General features: G+C 37.8%; 1 long non-coding RNA gene across 1 annotated transcript; it reads right to left on the bottom strand.

Moving 5' to 3' along the window:
* Positions 1-922: 922 nt before the first annotated feature.
* On the bottom strand, positions 923-4,187 carry LOC147531571 (uncharacterized). The gene is made up of 3 exons (XR_015227928.1): positions 4,094-4,187; positions 1,372-1,477; positions 923-1,289 (listed from the first exon to the last, which is right to left on the bottom strand). It is a non-coding gene; the product is annotated as an uncharacterized LOC147531571 (long non-coding RNA).
* Positions 4,188-21,307: the final 17,120 nt, after the last annotated feature.

Here is a 21,307-nt window from a genome sequence, read left to right as displayed (position 1 = left end):
ATTTTGCTCTTTAAAGAGACTTTCATCATCTCTAGATAACACTCACCGTGATTTTTTGGAAGGGTGCAATGCCCACCTGCCAGGTTGATCTCCACGTGGCGTGATTTCCTTTGGGCAAATATTTATCTTCTTTTTTCTCTTTTTTACCCTTGCATTGTTTATGACGTCTTCATATTAAATCTTGGATGTTAGGAACAAATATATGAGTTTCATATGATACAGTTGGATTTTGACACGTTTGTTACCTTAGTTAAGTGGACGGTCCGAAATTAATAACATCTGATGCACTGAAATGAAATAATATGAGGTTGAAACACCAAATATATTTTAATCAACCTACACTGTTGACACGTATCCCAATAATCCAACTCCCAAAGTGCTGTTTTAAATCATTTTTGGGTTTGTCAAGCTTTCTTATTCTACATCCTATCACATTTTACCACGACAAACAATCAATTATTGTTGGCCACGCCCACGCCAGAGCAAAATGTGAGTGTATTTTTGGAGATTCCTCCACATAACCGTTTGAGAAACTAGAGAGGTACGAGATCTTATGGTTTTAGGGCGAAGGTAGTTCCTTTGTCGGAATTTCTCCTTTTATGTTTCACTAGGGTATAGCCCGTGCCAGAGGCACAGACAAATTTATTAATCATGTTCCGCTTTAGTTTTACATTATTTCTTTTTTATTTTAGTTGTCTCTCCTTAAGTTCTTAATGTTGTAGTTTTCTTTTGTGATGACATTTTTTCGTTTTATGTGTCTTTTTGTTCGCTCCAGTCGCAATATTAAGAAGTGAATAGTCTGGGAAGGAGAGCAATAGATTTTTAAAAAGAAACTTTTCTTAATAGTGGCAATAAGCTATAATCTGTTAACATAAAATAAAAAAATTTATCACAATAAGAAGTGAATCATCGCAAAGAAAAATACAACCAATTAGTAATTGTAGTTTGAACCCAAAAAGATGTGAACTTCAGTCTTTCTATAGGTAATAATTAAGCAATCAACAACCATCATTGTCAATCTTAAGAAATCATTTGCTTCAGCAGCAAATTAAAACATTTAGTACTTGAAGATTTAAGATCTTCACTATATTTTATTCGCTAAGATGTTTGAGCATGAGGATGGTGCAGATTACTAACTGATCGATCAAATTGTTGTAGTTTCGGTTCCAGAGTCAGTTTCAATGGGCTCTGTCACATCATTATTCTTCTGACCCTGTCAACCTTGACGAAACGTTATCAATGGCGGAGTTCAATTGGATTATCTTTGCATTTAGAAACTCATGACTCTTCTATAATCAAAAGAAATTCAAACATTAGGGAACATATTTGTACATCAAAATCTTAAACAACAGTTCAAAGGCAAATTGTTACCTCGAAACTGTCATCGTATTAAGTTGGGCTCTTCGCTCGGCGAAATTCATCTTCATGCTCATTTACAAGAGATGTCCTTATCTAATCGAAGGAACTTAAGAAAAATCTGGAATGAAACAATAACAAAAATAACATCAACTTCCGAACTTAGCAGTTTGGGCACAATCTTCTTAGGATTGGGGACTGCCTGACCCCAGCCTACCGATCTAAGCTGACTAATTCAACAGTGTTTTCAATAACTCTTGTGTGTGTTCGATATGGAACTCGGGCTTACCTAATCGGCGAGATACTTGAGTGGATGAATTAATAAGAAATACTTAACTTTTGCCAGGAACACACATAAACTAACATGACTTCTACTAAAATTTGGATAAATTAGAATTGAACCATTACATATTTAAATGTGAGTGAACTGTCTTAAAGTTGATATTGTTAGAAATGATTAGTCTTGCTGATGATATTTTCCTCGGCTGAGATGAGTCTCAATACGAGACTCTAGTTGAACCATAACAAAAGAACTAGGAATAGACTAATTCATCACATAGGGAAGGTACGCAAAAGAAAAATCTAGAAGCTTGAAGTAAAGAAATCAAATTACTTGTGGAGCAAAGATATATGCAAAGTTCCTAAAACTGCACCTACTATAACAAAACCAACATCAAAATCACCGCCTCCACCTCTCATATCATCACTTAGATATCGAAAAGAGATAATTTATTGATAGAAATTCATCTAAAGACGTAACTTAAATACTAACCATGAGATTTTCAAATTGAAAGTGGGTATATACTCAACTACCCATTGAAGCAGTGAGTCAAATAACACAAAAGGTAGTTCTTCATTAACACCCTTCATAGATATAACGTTACGATTACTTGCTAAATGATGCGTTATCTGAATTTCTATCCAAATCATTTTCAACATCTTATGTCATCAATTTTGGTTTAGAAATTAATTTAAAAGCATATTCATTCCTTATTCTAAAAAAAAAAAAAAGAACGGTTCCAAATTGTCAATATCGAAATTTTCTTCCCAAACTATAAACATTTTTCAGATCATCAGTATTTCGCTTTAGTACCAATTTGATTTGAGGCCCTACTCTTGAAGTTGACATATAATGATGCAAAGTAAAATCCTAATGAAACTTGAACGATCAACTATTGGGGAGATAATTTCAAGCAACCCTGTAAAACAGAAGCAATGAGGCAAGAGCAAGATCACTACCTCATCTAACAATATCACAAGACACTCTATTGGCGAAAGTCACCGCCTACAACCAGAGGTTTCAGCGGTAGTATGGAAAAAACAACCAGTTAAAAAAATTCATCAATTTCTTTAAAATTTCATCTCATTAGAATTTTTGGGTTCCTAGTCCAAAAATCTACCCCTAAACACACATTTAGTCCCCCCTAATATTAATATAGGATTTTAAGCCAAAATAATAATTATAATAGATATTTAGTCCAAATTAGTTAAAGTATGTCTAGACTTCAACGTTACAGTATTTTTCTGTTTAAAAATTCTTGTTTTGTTTCATAAATTACCTGTTATTTATTGTTAAAATTTCATACTTTACTTCATGTTTTCCATACTTTATTTCATTTTTTTATATGTGTCATACATAACACGTTATTTATCAACAATGTTTCTTCCAAAACGAAAAGGACTAAAAACCTATTTTCTGGGAAGATTGGACCTTAAATTTTTTTTGAACTTTATTTTGGACTTAAAACCCATGGACCCTTACTGATTTGTCCGTCTACCAAATTATATGCGTACTAAATTTGAGCATAAGTTTTATTCTTTCTTATATGCTTGATGGTAATGTTATATGATTTTCTTTTGGATATTAATGATATTTATATGCCTACTAAATTTGAGCATAAGTTTCAATGGACAAATCAGTAATTCACAAATGGGTTTATAGGATTTCGTCATCGATCAAACTGAGATTGCAATAGTTGAGATCTCCAATCTGGGTGATACAACTATCATAACATTAAGAAGCTAAAAGTAAGAAAATAAAGTTGATAATTCCTTCTCTCTAAGTGAGTATCTTTTTACTACTTCACTTTTGTAGGATAGTTTATGAGATATTTCAATGTTGTTACGGATGAGTCAATGAGATATTGTCTGTTGCTAGTGCTTTGACTTCCTGTACTTTTGGTTGTTGTACAAAGTATTGTCAATTATGTGAATGTGAAATGTTAAATTTGGAAACGACCCTCGGAATGTCTTATATGTTATACCCATAGAGTGTATTTTTATCAATCAAAAAAAAACACTCATACAGTGCATACATCATCTTTTTGCTCATTTTGTGCCCATGGATCTATCTACACTCAATATCTAAAACTTGACTCCCTATTTACAAAAGGGAAATTTCCTCTCTATGTCCTATCGAATTATTTTTCCTTAATATAAAAGGGTTATTGTTACCCACTTGTGTGTTATAGAGCATTAACATTGTACTTCATTCAATGTAATAAAGGCAGACTTTCTTAAGGAAACACTTGCCAATACCATACATTATATACTTAGAGAAAGCATATTATTTGGTAGGCATACCCTATTTCGATTTACTGAGGCAGAATCAAAATATGAATTCAAATGAGGCAATAATCAGTAAAGCCGAAAGGAATATAATGCATCAATAGCGAAGACACTGAATTCAAATGAGTCAAAAACCGGTAAATCCAAAAGAAAGAAAATGAAAAAGTACATGTAAACCAAGACGGTTTTCAGCCTTAACCATTGAACCTACGATGAGTATTATTGGTATTTCTAGTTCGAACATAACTTGAGGGATTACGTATGAAGAGAAATTAAATTCTTGAGGGATTACCTGGAATTAAAGGAGAAGAGGAATTGAAGGAGAAGAAGAGTGATGGCAATCAATTGAGGGTTTTCCGGTTGAAATCAATTAACCTAAATTGGGCCAAAGCAACATAAACGACTATGATGTAATAGTTTTCAATCTGGACGGTTGAAATAAAAAGGGACAACATCCTAAATAATTATAAGGGCTTCTAGGCAATAACATTAATTAAAAAAGAATGTTTGTCCCAGTCAGCGTTTTCCCTTTTGTCTTATTATATAGATTTTCTCTTCAAACTATTATTAACATTGTGGAGTAGCATGAGAGGAAAAGATGCGGTGGTTAGGGTGACGGACTTTTCGACTCCGATTGATCATCTCTTTCTTCGTGATTAGAGAATTCGATACCACAAGTGTGGCTGACTACGGTGATCTTGATCTGAAAAGACGACGTTGATCCTTCTCTATTAATTTCTCTCTTCTTTCTTCTCGTTTTCACGTCTCTCTCGGTATTAAACCATCATGAACTCTCTCGTTATTTTATGACATCGGAAACCCTAAACTCTAGGTTCAAATAAATGATCGTCTATTCGACTCGATATTAAGGGAACTCGGATTAAACTTGATTGTCAGATGGATTATTTGTCGATGGATCTTGTTGAAAAGATTAAAGTTGGTTGTAGGCAATATTCGAAACAACATTTGATATTGTCAGTACCAAAAGTGTCCAAGAAAATTGGTGATGTTCTTGATGATACCGTAATTCATCTCTCCTGATTATATATAATTGTATAATAAGATTCACGACCTTTAGGGTCCTCTCATTTGTGATATTTAGGATCTTTTTATTTTGTAATCTTTAGGGTCTTTTTATTTTGTTTTTGTAATATTGTACTCCTTTACCTTCATATTGTCTTTACTTTTGTAAGTTTCGGGTTGTAATTTACGATAGTATATCCATGTAGTACTCAAAGGAGTCAAACTCTCCAAACCATGTAATGTATTGGATTTAAATCCTACATATGAATGAAAGTTCTGGTTTATCTCAAAAAAAAAAAAGATTAGTCATTCGTGATTACAGATAGCTATATAAAGATCTTTAAAGGTATTTAAGAGCATGAAAGTAAATTCTTATAGTCTACCATTTTTCGTTGCAGCGATTAAACACCCTTTTTAAGCTCATAAATAATATAATTCGGACTTTAGACTTCTTTTACGTTGTTGGGCTAGGCCTCTTTCATTCTGGTTTAAATCAGACGGTTATCGTGCTCATCACATCTTCATGATGTATCAATGTTTTGTAACGACTAATGTAGATCGTAATCGATTTCTCCAAGAAAGTAACTTCTTACTTTAATTTATTTATAATATCTTTAACACAAGTCAATAAATGATATATTGCAGTTCCAGGTAAATCCAAATTGTGACTTCCGACGTTTTCAAAGTTGATGCACAACCAACTCACCAAGCAATTGTTTGCTATTTAATTATGTTCACACATTAAGACACAAAAAAAATGTGAAGAGGTCGCGAATGGAGATATTTAAATTTACTCTCCTTAATTACCTGACATAATTTTATACGGAGTGAATTATATTTGTACATAAAATAAATTTTAATGACCATAAAACCGAATACATTTTTTTAGCATTTTATTTAGAATTCTTTTCTGTGTTTTCAAAGTCCCTAGCATAATTGAGATGACTCAAAGTCATTACATAATCGAGATGGGTTTTATTCCATCATCTTAACATATCCATGGCGCTTACAACAAAAAAGACATATCCATGACATATATTTTTATTTTATTCTTGAGGGAATCTATGTCATACAATGTAATGAAATGACAAAAAGTAAAATAAAAAATAAAAAATAAAACCCAACACTGATTTTAATGTTCAGAAATGTGACAATGCAAATCTCCATAAAACATTAAGATGAATTACTAAAATATTTATTGTGTCAAGTATATGTTAGAAATTAGTGTCAACCTAATATTCTTTTATATTTAAAAAAAAATAATATTGTTTTATATTTAAAAATTAGAAAGTACAATTACAACGTGGAGACAAACATGGGCTTTAGGTGTTGTACCCCTTCGAATAGGACTTTAATTTTACTCTTAGGGATTGAATGTTTATATCGAGGTGGATGGCATGTTTGAGGTTTCTTCCGCTATTATTCAAATCAAGTATCAGAAATTATTTTTCCCATAATTTATGCATGTTCAATCCCTATGATTTAGTACATTCTGCTTTAAAAAACATCGAGCAGAGTATTACTTATACGAGATTTTTTTTTATAACATTTAAATCCATTAAAAGCTAAGGGCTAAATGTCAATTACCATCGAAGTAAAAAGTGGACTAATCTTGCAAAAACAGTCAAGATATAGGTAAGATTAAGTGGGCCAAATCATGGTCCGAACCATTTGCTTCACGCGGGATATAATGAAGTGCCCATAGAGGAAAGTCTTCGAGCACAACTTGAGCTTCTAGAAAGTAGGGTTTGATTTGCCACGGGATCGAGTCGTGACCGTCCACCATTTCCTCTATAACTAGTTTGCAGTCTCCTTCGAAAATCACATTTTGTTGACCTAATTCTCTTCCCATCTGAACCGCTAATATCAGAGTTCTTACTTCACTTTCCAGACCAGTTCGTCCAATGATTATTTGTGCATTTTTTTTGAGTGTTTATCCTCTCTAATCTCTTGCTAGGACAGCTATGGATGCTCCACATCTGTTGACGGCTCCATCAAAGTTTATCTTTATCTGATGAACTGGGGCTGGAATCCAAAAGTTTTGGTGTGGATAGTGACTTGTGTCCACTTGGATATTGGTCAAACCTGATGCATGTGTCTTAACTTGATGGAGAATATAGGTTAAGTTCAGATCTGTATTATGGAAGATCAGATCATTTCTCCCCTTCCACAAAAACCAAAGCAGGTGTGCTATAATAGTTATCTTTCTCTCATCCTTTGTAATGGTTTATGAAATTTATTAACTCCTTTGGATCTATCAACTGAGGTAAGGAATCATGGGTGGAGGCTAAATCATGAAGAGCCAAAAACTTGGACCAACTACTGAAGAAATGATGAGTTGTTTCAATATCCATCCCGCAAAGTCTACATGTTAGATCTATATTCTGATTACTTATCGTGATAGATTCCAATACAAGTAACCCATTATTCATTAGTTTCCATAGAAATAAGTGAACTTTAGGCTCTATATGGTAAATTTTCAAAACTTGACCCAAAGAAAATCATTGCCAACCCCTTGTATTTTGATGTTGTGAAATTACTTCCATACTTTTAAGGTATTCACATTAGTTGTAAAATGACTTTCATGAAAGTTTACCATACTTTTAAGGTGTTCACATAAGTTGGTCATCTAGAGGATTGCTGAGAAGGTGTATCTTGAGAATGAGTTCCACCAAGTTTAGTGAGAATAGATTTCTGATTAGTGGTTCATTGAATTGATTGCTACTAATTAGAGTAGAAACAAAAGAATGAATGTATGTTCTTCTATAATTAACTTCAAGTTTATATCCTGTAATTGTAGGTGCCCATGGATCTGAGTACGAATGGATCTACCATCTCCTACTAACCAACAATATCTATCCTGAAGTACCTCAAAGATCTAGAGGATTGAAGACCATAATGGTGAAGCATTTTGAGTTTTATTTACCAACCAACAGTCGTTTATTGTATTGTATTTTCATATAAATTCTGAACCCAGATTGCTTGTGGATAGTGAGGAATCTTCAAGATAATTTAGCCACCAGAGATTCATTAACCTTGGCAAAAGACCGGACACCTAGACCTCCCAACTCCTTAGGCTTTTGAATAAGATCCCATGATAAAAAGTGCATTCTCCGTTGATCTTCTTCTTCGTCCCACCAAAGTTTCATTTGAGTCTCTCTAATTGATTTATGATTCCATAAGGAATTAAAAAGAGAACGAAGAAATAAGTACATATGGCATTAAGGCCAGACTTTATAATTGTTGTTCTACCTGCCTGTCTTGTTAGCCTCATCTATCATCCCGATAATTCAGTCATGAATTTTTGGATAAAGAAATCATCGGAGTGGATTTGATTGCGGGGCTTTAGAATAAGTGTTCCCAAATATTTTCTAAGTCTGTCATAAGTGGAACCCTGAGTTTGTTAAGAAACTTTTCTTTGGCATTGATGCCCACGGTCGAGTTGAAATACAGTGAGGATTTAGCAAAGGTGACTGCTTGACCAGAGAAACCCTATAAAGCTCCATTATTTCGACGACTACACTAAGGTTTTTGTCTGTGGCTTCTCCCATAATGATTAAGTCGTCGACGAATAATGAGTGACTCGTGGTGAAGGAGATGTCCTTCGACCAAAGATGCAATGCGAGCAATTTGTCGGATATGACAAATGATGAAAAAGATCATCAAGTCCGGATGATTTAGTGGTCGTAGTGTTTAGCTAGAAACCAACTACGGTCGTCGAATTACGAAGTAATTCGCAGCTAACTACGATCGGATCCTACATCGGGTTACACAAAAGAATGTCTATTTGATCTAATCACATGACTAGGGGGTGACACATATAATCATGGAAGAGTCCCATAAACATGTCTCATAGGCCTAAAAGAAGGTTAGGCAAAGTTAGCACGAAAGGCCCGAAAGAAGGGATTTTGGGCCGGGGCATAAAAGTGAAGATTTAAGGCCCGGATTGGGGCCGGCCTTGGATGGACGGTTGCCTTAATGGGGCCGACCAGATCTGCCCAGTTAGGCTTGATTTGGACGGCCACAACTAAGGAAACAAGGAAAATAGAAACTACTTTCTATTTTCGACTATTTCCTTAATCTTATCCAAAAGGGACTTTTAGGAAACCTAATTAGGGTTGGACTCTAACTTAGGACTCTATATAAGGTCTCTTAGGGACTTGAACAAGGTGTGGAATTTCTCAAGAAGCTCTCAACCTCTACAACATCAAGTAGAGAGAGAGAGAGATATAATTCTCATGCTATCTAACTAGTCAATTAAGAAGAAGGAGTTCTTCATATCAAACCATCATTGGAGTTCTTAATATGAAAGTGGGAGATCAAATCGATCATTAGGGTGTCTTGAGTAGAGGAGCAACACTTGGTCTTCACATTCGATTGGACAGGTTCGAGGGAAAATTTAGCGATTAAAGTAATCTTTAAACTCTTAGTTAATTATTAGCTTATGCATGTGATCCAGGGAATACTAGTGTTAGAAATTAGATGTATGAGATTCCACTTAGAACACTAGTAGACACCACAACTGATGGGCCTAAAAGGTTACCCTAAATAGGTCACCCCCTGCAAGTATACGGGTGTCAAGTAGTAAATTCCAGTAAGACCTGTTCGTTCCTCAGAGACTAAGTGAAACCTATTCTAAGACTTGGAAGTAAGACGGTTTTGAAAATGGTTTCGGTTTTGGTGATAAAATAACGAACAAAATAATAAAACAAATTATGATACAACGAACTTAAATTGGGGAGAGAGGCCTAGGATTTTAGAATCCATCTTAACATATATTAATGATGACCTAATCATGCATATCTTTTTTTATCACTTAAGTTTTGGTAACAGAATGTACCAAACCCCGGAAAATATTCGACTTAAAGCTGACTACCCTAAAGTTTAAACTCCAAGTATCGAAATGTCGAACTCACAACTATTATCTATCAATCATTAAGCATGACTCATTAAAGAACTTAACCTAAACATGAGCCATCAAATCAAAAGCATAGGTAATGAAGAAATATTCGAATATTCGAATCTATGAAATTTTTACAACGTTGGAATCATTAAGATATTAAGCATAAAAATATATATCATCGAAAATAACATGTCAAAACTTCATCCAAAACCTTAGACAAAAAGTGTTAGCTAATCATGATCAGGATTAAAAGTAGTAAGTATGATGAATTGGAAAGAAAAAGGAGAAGAACTAAACTTTTGTCGCTGAATTTTCCACTGGCAGCCAAACAGGGCCTTAGGGAAGATTTCCTTCTGTTTTTCCCAGAATTCTGCCAAACGCACCCTCAGGGAAAACGATTTTCTCGTCTTTTCGAAAATAGATTCCCTGTGGAAAAATTATTCTCTCACCTTCTTCAATTCTCTTTCTCTCTATACTTTCTGAAATCTCTCTTTTATCTCCTTCTAAACTGTTCCCGTCTCTCTCTATAACTCTCTGTTTCTTGATTTCTCTCACAAAAATCAGAAACACAATAGAAAAGAAGAAGACAATGATAATACTTCTGATTTTATTTAATTTCTCTTTCTCTCTTCAACAACTCTTTCTGTTTCTCTCTATATCTCTCTACAATCACTCTACAATCACTCTATTTCTCTCTCACAAAGAAAATAAAACGATTGGATGTTAGTGAAATAATGAGATGATGAAGAAAATTAGATGATAATTTCTGTTCATTTCTTCCTCTCTGATTTAATCTAGTTTGGTTAAGCTTAATACAAGTTGATCCCCCCCAACCGAGATGCCTCTCCTCTCTGTCCTCTCTCTATTTTATACAAAAACAGAGGAGAAAAATTCAGCCTATCAACTCCATCACCTTCCTTCTCTGGAAAAATATCATAGAGATAAATCTATCTCCCTCTCTAAAATCTTCTTCGAATATCTCTATCATTAAAACTTTCCTTCTCTGCCTATAAATGATCCAGCCGAATCTCTATCTTCTTTCTATATAATGAAATCATCTCTGTCAAAGAAAGAAAGGAAGAAAATTTCCTTCTCTCTCTACTATATATATCTTCAACCGAATCTTCATTTCAACTCTCTCTCAATCTTCTACCAAATCCTTTTCGATTTCCTTCTCTTTCAAGCTCTCTCTCTCACTGTCATGTTTAATAAGAAGAGAGAAGATATACTCACGACGATCTCTCTTTCTTTCCAATCTTTCTCGGTTTGATCTCTCTCTCTCTCTATCTCTCTCTCTCTCTATTTACTGTTTGAATTAATCTACTTTAATTCCAGAAAGAGAGAGAGATGAATATCTTCTCCTCATTCCATAATCCATCTCTCTCGATTCACCCTCTCTCTCTCTCTATCAAATCTCTCTCTCGGCTATTTCTTAACAAAAAAAGAAATATCTTTCCAAAAAGACTGGAGAAGATAAGAGTTGGTCACGGTTCTGTTGCTTGCTGGCAGATTAGAGCTGATACGGTGTGGCGGGGAGCAGGTTAAGAATGTGCGATGCACTTCAGATATCAAGCCACGTGCACGCAGAGAAAGCAGCCGTTAGATTTTGTACCTTGCGGAGGATGTATCGTGGTAACGTGCGATGCAGTACATGCAATCAAAGCCTGGTGAATATCCCAAAAATGTCCCGCTAGAGCCCACTATAGTACCGAAATTTTCATCCAGAGGTCCCCCGTCTGCGCCACGTGTCTCTGAAGGTCCCGATTAGACCCCAACTTTGACCTGGTCCATTTTTCACATCCAGACTCCGATTTCACTTCTGCTTTCGCCGATGGATTCGTATTGGACTCTACTTTCACATGAGCACTAATATTGACCAGAATACCCTTGTCATTAAAATGACCAAAATGCCCCTCAAGTATGTCTTTATCACGATGTTTTCGCATTGAACTTCGTAAATGAGGCCTGAGAAAGAAAATCAAACAAATCATCAGAGTAACCGCTCGAACTGGACTAACTAACCCGAGTTAAGAGATTCAGATGGGACATTTTCATGTCTCATCAAACATCTCCAAACTTAGATTTTGCTAGTCCTCGAGCAAAATAGAAAAATAAAGTTAAACCCACTTCACCACTTTCGTAAGGAATCACGATTGCACTTAGCACGTGCAACAAGCCGTTAAACCTCTAGGTTGCCCTAGAGGACGAGTTTTGTCTCGTGAGGGTTTGCAGTGAATGTACCCACAAAATTCAATGTTTCAAAATCTAAAAGGGTCTAAATATGACAAGGACTAAAAATGTTAAGCCGATAGAAATTTTTGAAAGCTAATAGAAATGAAATCCAAGTCAACCAAACCATACAAATGCTAAAAACCTTCACTAGTAATCTTGACTCGAAGTGCAAGTGACCAGCCAATATGAGCATCATTTCAGTTCCGAACAGACAAGACCTCGATCACTTTCTCAATACATTTCGCCTCGACTTTTGCCTCACGGTCATACACTCAAAAATTAAAGTCACTCAGAAATGGTTCACTCGATGTGTAAGTATGAATATGAAAGGAAAACTCAACACATGAAAAAGACGGACTATAATAAAAAAAAATTTCGTGAACGACTGATCTCATAGGAAGGAAACAACCACTAATACGGGATGGGGAAGCTTACCAACTCTTCTCACATGATCAACTGTCTAACAGTGCTTCCAGAGGTCGATAGACACTAATGAGGATATGACTAGAACTCCTGAGAACTCGACGTCTTTAAATCTTCAAGAACTACTTTTGGATAAACACTTAAACACAAACAAACACTTTTTCTTCTTTTTTTTTCTCATTTTTTTTCTTCTTTTTCAATAATTTTTTTTTTCCTGTACGCTAGTACTATACTCAAAATACAAATACTACTTTCTTGACATTATTCTTTCCTTGGTAATATTCACTTCACTTTGCTTCATGCCTTATTCTTAGGGTTTTAAATGATAAATGGATTTGTATCTTCCTCTAGTTGACATTGTTTTCAAGTTTCCAGACTACAAGAGAAAGGTTTACTTCCTGATGACATCCCTAGTGGTTGTAAAATGTGAACTCAAAAGATCAACTGAGCTCCAATGAATATTGCGAGGTTGAGTAGCTCTTCATTCTACTCAAAATTAGCTCAGAAGAGATCACTCAAAACAAAAGGAAAGGCTCAGAATCTCACATAGGTTAAGTCTCCACTAATGATCGATTAGGTTCTCTCAGAAAAGTCAACTCTTCACCTATCTAACACTCACATGGCTAGTGCACAGACAACCTCAAGACTCGAAATTCGTGAAACAACCTTTAGTAAAAGTACAGTACAACCAACTAGACTCTATGAACATTAACAAGCAAAAACAACTAGACTCACATTTTCAATCTAATTTTGAACCCTTTTGAATTTTTGAAATAAGGACTTAGCAAAAAATTCATTCCCCTACCCCCAAACTTAAACCGAACATTGTCCTCAATGTTCTGAAGACTATGCAAAAAATAACAGCGTGAAGGGAAAGATATTACCTGATTCCAACGTCCTAACCGTGGGTTGCCTCCCAGAAAGCGCTAAGTTTAACGTCTTCAGCCAGACGAAACAGATGATTCGAAAAATAGAAAAGATTATACCTACTGGATTACGGATATGTTACTAACTGTAAACCAATAATCGATACATTTGTGGGTCCACCCAAAACACAAAGTTTTCAGTGAATGATAGTCTCACACTTTTTTGAATTGATGATAGTGTTAGTGAGACTATCAAGAAAGAAGGGCAATCCCCAAACTTAGACGACAATAAGGTCGTTAAATTTGGTACTGCACCAGAGAGATCACAGACCGGATAGAATGGGTCTTCATATGGATGATCGACAGAGGGAGTGAGTGCTTCAAAATCTACACATGGTTTTGAGGGACAAAATACAAAGCAATCTAGAGGACTATCAATGACACCCGGACTTGAACTAGGGTTCTCTAAAACAGGTACTTTGGGTTCCTTCAATGGAGAAACCCTGTTATCAGACTCACAATCCCTAGAAGTCGAGTTAGACAGTCCAATAATAATCATGTTATCATCGGTGTCCCTAAAGAACTCTAAATTTTCGCCTAGGTCAGGCGAGTCAATGTTCTCATTTAGTAAATTAGTCAACCAAGATTCATCATCCTCAGTTGGGAGTTTCGGCTTCTCATCATCTTCAACTCTAGCAACCTCTTCATTTTGATCTGAAGGGATTTCAAACTCAGCACACTGAAAGGATATTTCAATATTGGGCTCCACCTTTGCTGAGATTTTGGGCTCAATAACGATGTTTTCGGGAGAACTATAGTCCTCTAAAATTGTAACCTCATCATCATACACAGGGTGTTGTGTATTGTACTCTATATTATCCTGGTAATCCTTTTCTATAATACTAGTTCTCCTATTGAGCATTTCTTGTATAGTTCTGCACATATTGTCAGTCTTTTGTTCAAAAGTCTGACAAGTCTTTTGAAGATCACTCATAGTTTCGGCCAACGAAGTTGATGATAAAGATGGAGAGTCAACAGTTTCAACGTTATCCCGTTGATGTTGAGACACGTTTAAAGCATAAGACTCTTCAGTAATCCTCCTTAACATACTCATAGTTTCGGCCAACGAAGATGATGCTAAAGATGGAGACTCAATAGTTTCACCGTTACCCCATTGAGGTTGAGACATGTGTGGCGTATAAGACTCTCCATTCCTCCTAGCTAGCATACTCATAGTTTCGTGCAATAAAGAGGAAGAGTTAACAGTTTCACCGTTATCCCATTGAGGTTGAGATACGTGTGAAGCATAAAACTCTTCGTTATAATGCATGTAAGAGTCATTAGTTTCAATGTTATCCCATTGAGGTTGGGACACATTTGGAGCATAAGACTCTCTACTATAATGCATGTAAGATGATCTATCAAGATATCTATAATGTGGTTCATAACTTTCTTGAGGTTGATAATAAATACGACCATGGTAGATTTGAAGAACTTTCGTCCCTTCTGTCATTATGTTGGGACCACGATCTATCCATTTCTCATTTTAATATTTTTTTTTTTTTTTTTTTTTTTTTAAAATCGAAAACCGAGGAAGCACTACGAAGATCCTAGAAGGAAAACAACCACAATCAAGCTGACTCAACCAAGCAACCTAAACAAAATCTAGACGACTGACAGGTTGGTCAATTTCACTTAAAAGTCTAGACAACTCCTATATTGTAACAAAGCCTGAACTATAATTGTTATGAGGGTTACTCCGTCAAAGTAATACGGTCAAACAATTCTTGGAGACGACCAACGATGAATGTTGTGAGCCGTCCAACCTTCAGTAACGTTTCCTCTTCTCGAGGTGACCTTTTAAAGAATTGAGTGACTTTTTCCTTTGAGGAATGTCCAAATAAAAATTAAGTCCTTGAATTGTTTCAAAGATCCTATGACTTCGATACCTTAAGGCCAATGTCTAAACCAGATTTTAATTTAAGTGAGGTTTGGGATTCGCAACGTTGTTTCCTAAATGGGCAAGAGATCGGTGATGAAATCCGACTCCTATCTTGTAATGGGGTTTGTGCCCTTACTAAAGACGATTAAACTAAGCAGTTCGTCAAATCAATTAGGCACACAAAAAAACATACAAGTACCCACTTACAGAGGATTCGTGGGGGGTCAGAGAAATTACCTCCCGTTCAAGACGAGCGATGACCTTTGAGGACGACCCGGGCCACTCTTCCCTTAAGTGTCCGAACCCGAGGCTTCGTTTGATTTTCGGTTACAATTTACAAGCCCTCTAATTTAGGGTCAAAACTTTAATCCAAATAAAAAAAAAACTAGAAAGTCTAAAGTCTCTCTCACCAAAAAAAAATAAAATAAAAATAAAACTATAAATTTCTTCTTTTCGACTCCTCCTCCTTGTTTGCGCCTTCTCTTTCGCTCCTTAATGCCCTACACACCAAAAATAGAGAAGCAAGTCAAAGTGGCCAAAATCAAAACTTACCAAAAATAAAAACTTTCTAAGATTAGAACAAATTTAAAACATAATCCCCGGCAGCGGCGCCAAAAACTTGATGGGCCTAAAAGGTTACCTTAAATAGGTCACCACCCCGCAAGTATACGGGTGTCAAGTAGTAAATTCCAGTAAGACCGGTTCATTCCTCAGAAACTAAGTGAAACCTATTCTAAGACTTGGAAGTAAGACGGTTTTGAAAATGGTTTCGGTTTTGGTGATAAAATAACAAACAAAATAATAAAACAAATTATGATACAACAAACTTAAATGGGGGAGAGGGGCCTAGGATTTTAGAATCCATCTTAACATATATTAATGATGACCTAATCATGCATATCTTTTTTTATCACTCAAGTTTTGGTAACAGAATGTACCAAACCCCGGAAAATATTCGAGTTAAAGCTGACTACCCTAAAGTTTAAACTCCAAGTATCGAAATGTCGAACTCACAACTATTATCTATCAATCATTAAACATGACTCATTAAAGAACTTAACCTAAACATGAGCCATCAAATCAAAAGCATAGGTAATGAAGAAATATTCGAATCTATGAAATTTTTACAACGTTGGAATCATTAAGATATTAAGCATAAAAATATATATCATCCAAAATAACATGTCAAAACTTCATCCAAAACCTTAGACAAAGAGTGTTAGCTAATCATGATCAGGATTAAAAGTAGTAAGTGTAGACGGTGAGAAGTCTACGGGTCGGAAGTCAGAAGGTCTGTAGCGGAAACGTCTTCTGGAATTCCAAACGTCGAGTTCTTGATTGATGGGCACCAGCAACGTGTGAAAGAAACCTGCAAAAGAAGGTGAACAGACACAAACAAACCCGTGAAGGCTTGGGGGGACACCGGGATGGTGCCTGCCAAGGGCCCTCCGACGGTCAAGTCAGCAAAGTATTACAGTGAATAATAAATGAAAAGCCGAGGGTATAACTGTTGATGTATAATCGGAGAGTGGCTAGGCTCGTAGAATGACCGGAGTTCGAATCTACGGGAGTGAAATGATCAGAGGTATGAGAGTAGATGTACAAGTAACGTCGAACAAGAAGAAGGTTGTGATCTCCTCGAAGACGTCTGGAAGCGTCGAGCAGGAAGCGTCGAGCCGGAAGCGTCGAGCAGGAAGCGTCGAGGAGGAAGCGTCGAGCAAGGATAAGCTTTAACACCCTTGAGGCGTCTAGTAGTGTCCACGACCAGAACCAGGTGAACTTGTATGCAAAATGTCTCAAGGACAGTCGAAGAACAGAGAGCGAGTGGAGAAGAAGAAGTAGTATGAGTTGCTTTGCTCTGCTTTCGATGTCCTGAGAAATGAAAGTGCTCCTCTTTATATAGGCTTGAGGAGTGATCCGTTGGGGGGGAGTAAAGGCTTGACCGTTACAGAGTAAATGCATGGTAAGATACCTGGGATGTGTTGACGTGTGCACGAGTTGTACATGCACAACGGTTGTGCATGTTCTCTGGTAATGACTCTCAGCGTGCATGTGCATGGTCTCCTTTTTTATGTGAGACGTTACCATGTTATGCCTTTCATTAATGGGGGAATATTCGTTGCTGGAGTTACATTGACCAAATCTGATATCTTTGTCATTATGGATATATTTGACATGTAGAGGATCTCTTCATTAAATAATCTCTTACACGTGGTACGTGGAGATATAGACGTGTCGAACGCCAGACGTGCGGAGATTCGGGAGTGTGGAGCTTTATGCACGTGGAAACTCTTTGCACGTGATTGGGCCTTGACACGAGTTTTAGGGTCTAGTTGACGAGTGCCCATTATGAGACTTCTGGGCTGGGCCCAAACAAGGACAAGCGAGCCGGGTTGGGCTTGACGTCTCGATGGACATTTTATCGTCGAGGGCCCAGGTGTAGTTTTTGGTCAACACAGTTTGTCCCCCACTCTCTAAGTAAATGGTCTATTTCCTTGGAGAGTAGATGAGGAAGATGGAACGAGGGCGGTCTCGTTGGTCAGATGATTTATGTGTCAGGCGTGTGAACCAGCTAACAATGTTGTAGCCTTGCTTGGGAGGAGAAGTCCGAGAGACCTTCCTCGTCGTCGGGCAGGTTTCGAGATGTCCCTCGCGTTATTGGACCACGTTGAAGGTTCGTTTGAATCGAGGCGCTTCGAGGGTCTTCCCCACGCTCCCCGGGCAGCGCGGAGGCTTCCTACGCTGCCGGGGTTGCGTGGAGACCATTTTCATGCTGCCGGGGCAGCGTGGAGAGTCCACTGTTGTCAAGGTACGATGCCGGGAGTTCTTTTTTCGGGGTGACCGAATTTGGTGACTTGGCAGAGTAGTGCCATGTGGACGCCTAGGTGGCGTTTATGTCATGGATCGTCAGGATCTTGCCATGTGGCGATATGACCTATGAGTCGACGTGGCCCTTTGATCAGGGGTTGGGAGCCCTATAAAAGGGATCCTTAGGCCTTTGAAGCTCATTGTTTGTGAAATTTTTTAGAGCTCTGGATTTCTAGAAGCGGCTTTCTCCTGTTCTTCGCGTTCTTCGTGATCTTCATACCTTCCTCAACAAGTAAGTCATTTTTCCATTTTTTGAAATTTCGATCCTTCGATCTGTTTTCGTCGTTGGAATTTGCTATTTTTCGTTTGTCTTACCGATCAGCATGTTCTTCCATATTAGTGCTTGTATGAAACTTCCCGTATGCATGTGAACTTGTAGTAAACGTATGCACCCACTCGTAGTAGTTATAGGGATACACGGGAACCTGTAGCTGTTGTGTAAACTAGGAGTAGTTGTAAATGTGCATGCAAACTGGTAGTAGTTGTAGTACAAGTAAACTTGTAATTCGTATTGGCGCACGAGTGAACCGGTGAAGCATGTAGGAGTACGCGTAAATTAGTAGCACTCTTGGGTGTACATGTAAAACTTGTAGTAGCGTAGTTGTATACGTAAACTTGTGAGGTGGAGGTGTGTACACGTACTCATGAGGAGGATGCGTGTATAGTCTCTGACGTGTATCTGTGCACAAGAGAAAAAATTGCCCAATCCTGTAAGTAGTACGGAAAATACCTCAATTTAACGTGACTCGTCTATACGCGTTCTTGATTCGCAAGTGTCTTTATTTTGTACATGCCTCCATTTTGCACGCGATTTTCAGTTAGTCTGTCTTGTACTCGTGTGAGGCATTCCTGAGTGTGTTTTCCCTTTGATACGTAAGATGGCCAGGACTTTCCCATACAACCGTGAACAAAGTAGCGCTGAGCTTTCTTCGCATTTAGGTGGAGAGCCTCATGTTGACTCGTCTTCTGATGACGAGATCGATGCGGAAAAACAACTCTCGGTGCTGACTGAGGAGTGCGTAGAAAACCTCAGGATGAGCTATCAAATTCCAGCAACTCTAAAGATGAGAGCGCCTGAACCTGGTGAAACTGTAGTCGAGTCGCGTCGGCCTGGATATTATGCCTTTTATGAGAACTTTCTGGAAGCGGGCATACGATTCCCCATTTCTTGTCTGGTGAGGGATGTGTTGGTTAGGTTTGGGATAGCCCCCACTCAACTCATGCCGAACGCGTGGAGGTTGTTGATGGCTTTGGAGAAGCTTGGGGAGAATCTGAACGATCCTTTAACCGCGCAAGATGTAACTGCCCATTATTTCATGAAAGCAAATGATCATGGATCAAGGCAGTATCAACTCAAAGTCCGTCCAGGGATGCAAAAAGTTATAGTCGGTTTGCCACGTTCTGAAAAGAATTGGCAGCGCCGGTTCTTCTTTGTCAAGAGGGACGGCGTGTTTGCCCCGCGCGAGAGCGGGCATGTCTCGTTCAAATGGAGAAATGCTCGTGAGTGTCGTTCATATTGTCGATTACGCTTTCACATGCTTTGTTTTTGTGTGTTTGGTTTTCACATGTTTTGTTTTCACACGTTTTGTTTCGCGTGTTTTGTTTCACATGTTTTGTTCCACATGTTTTGTTTAACATGTTTTGTTCCACATGTTTTACTCTGACATCTGCTCTGTGTAATGTAGAATTAGCAGACGGGAATTTGCACGGATTTTCTCGTGACGATCAGATAGTCAGGCTCCGGAATTTCTGGGAGGAGCCCGTATTGAGGAGGAGTTGGAGGAGGTTGGTTTTCGGAGAGACTGAGTCTGTAGCTCCTAGACGCGCACAGGGTACGTGTTCTGCTTTTTGCGCTCATCAGCTTTCTCTAGCCGTTTGACTTTTACCTGTTTCCTTCGCGCGCGTAGATGTTTTCTTTAGCTGTTTCCTTTGTTTCCTACAGGTGGAAACATGGCTCCAAGACAGAGTTTGAAGGTACCATCAGCTAAGGAGGTGGCCTCCAAGAAGAAAATTCCAACGAAGAAGCCGAGGGTCGAAACGTCTCCCGAGCGTGTGCTCGTTCATCCCCCTACTTCTGGTGTTGGGCCCTCTTCCTCGAGAGTTAATATGCATGAGGCAGACTCTGGAGCGATGCACGTGGATTTTTCCTCCTTAATGTCGGTGTTCGAAGATCCACCCTCCCTTCAACGTGTTTCTAGCTCCTTAACTTCTGAGAGTGATAAAGCCTATCTTAAGAAGATAGGTGTTCAGAAGGCGTTGGAGCAGACGGCGCTTAGTGGTTACCAGGTTTGTAGTTCATAAAGTGTTAGAGCAGACGTCTACTACATTATCGGCATCCCGACTTGTATGTGTTAACATCCATATTCCTTGTTGTAGGCGATGATGAGTGCGAACTACGCCCAAGAGCATATTAGTTCTTTGAACGCGCAGATCGAAGCGGAGAGTAGTCGCCACGCAGAGTCGGAGAGATCCATGCAAGGGCGCTATGAGGAGTTAGAGGCCAAGTACTCCAAGTTGAAGATCTCGCATAAGAAGTGTGCGGGAGTGCTTAAAGAGATGACTTACAATACCGTGGCAGTAGCTCGAGGCGAGATGATGAAGGAGTATGTCGCGAAGGAGCACACGGAGTGGGACTTGGAGGGGGAGATTGAGCGTTATGAGGCCCTGAAGGATGTTGATTACCACCTAGATTATTGCTCTGACTAGAGATGTCTTTTGAGTCGTGGACTCTATTTCTTTCTTTGCTTCTCTGTTTTTGTTTCAGTACTAGTTTGATAGACTTCGTGAATGGGTGAGTTTTTGCCCCATTCTTTTTAAGTATTTCGACTTGAACTTGGTGAGACGTTGATTCTCACTTGTTATATTCTGAATGAAGTATTTTGTTTACGCTTATACTGTGCACACAAGTTGTGAACGTTCTTTGTATGAGCAAACGGGTTGCCTTTTATAAGTCGTGTTGACTTATGTTTTATAAATGTGGAGCATGCCGAATTTGTGCATGTAAAAAGACAAGTAGAAGTAAGAGACTTAGATTTTAAGTGAATTAATACCTCAGAAAATCCTTTATTGATACGTGTGAAGTTTTCGTACATTAGTACGAGTACAAGATAATCGGGTTGTCGTATG

This window comes from Eschscholzia californica, unplaced genomic scaffold (assembly GCF_041429995.1).
Source record: "Eschscholzia californica isolate CP2 unplaced genomic scaffold, dmEscCali1.0.p SCAF_6, whole genome shotgun sequence".
NCBI lineage: Eukaryota > Viridiplantae > Streptophyta > Magnoliopsida > Ranunculales > Papaveraceae > Eschscholzia > Eschscholzia californica.
The sequence above is the reverse complement of the archived record's forward strand: the minus strand, read 5'-3'. Positions and strand labels throughout refer to the sequence as shown.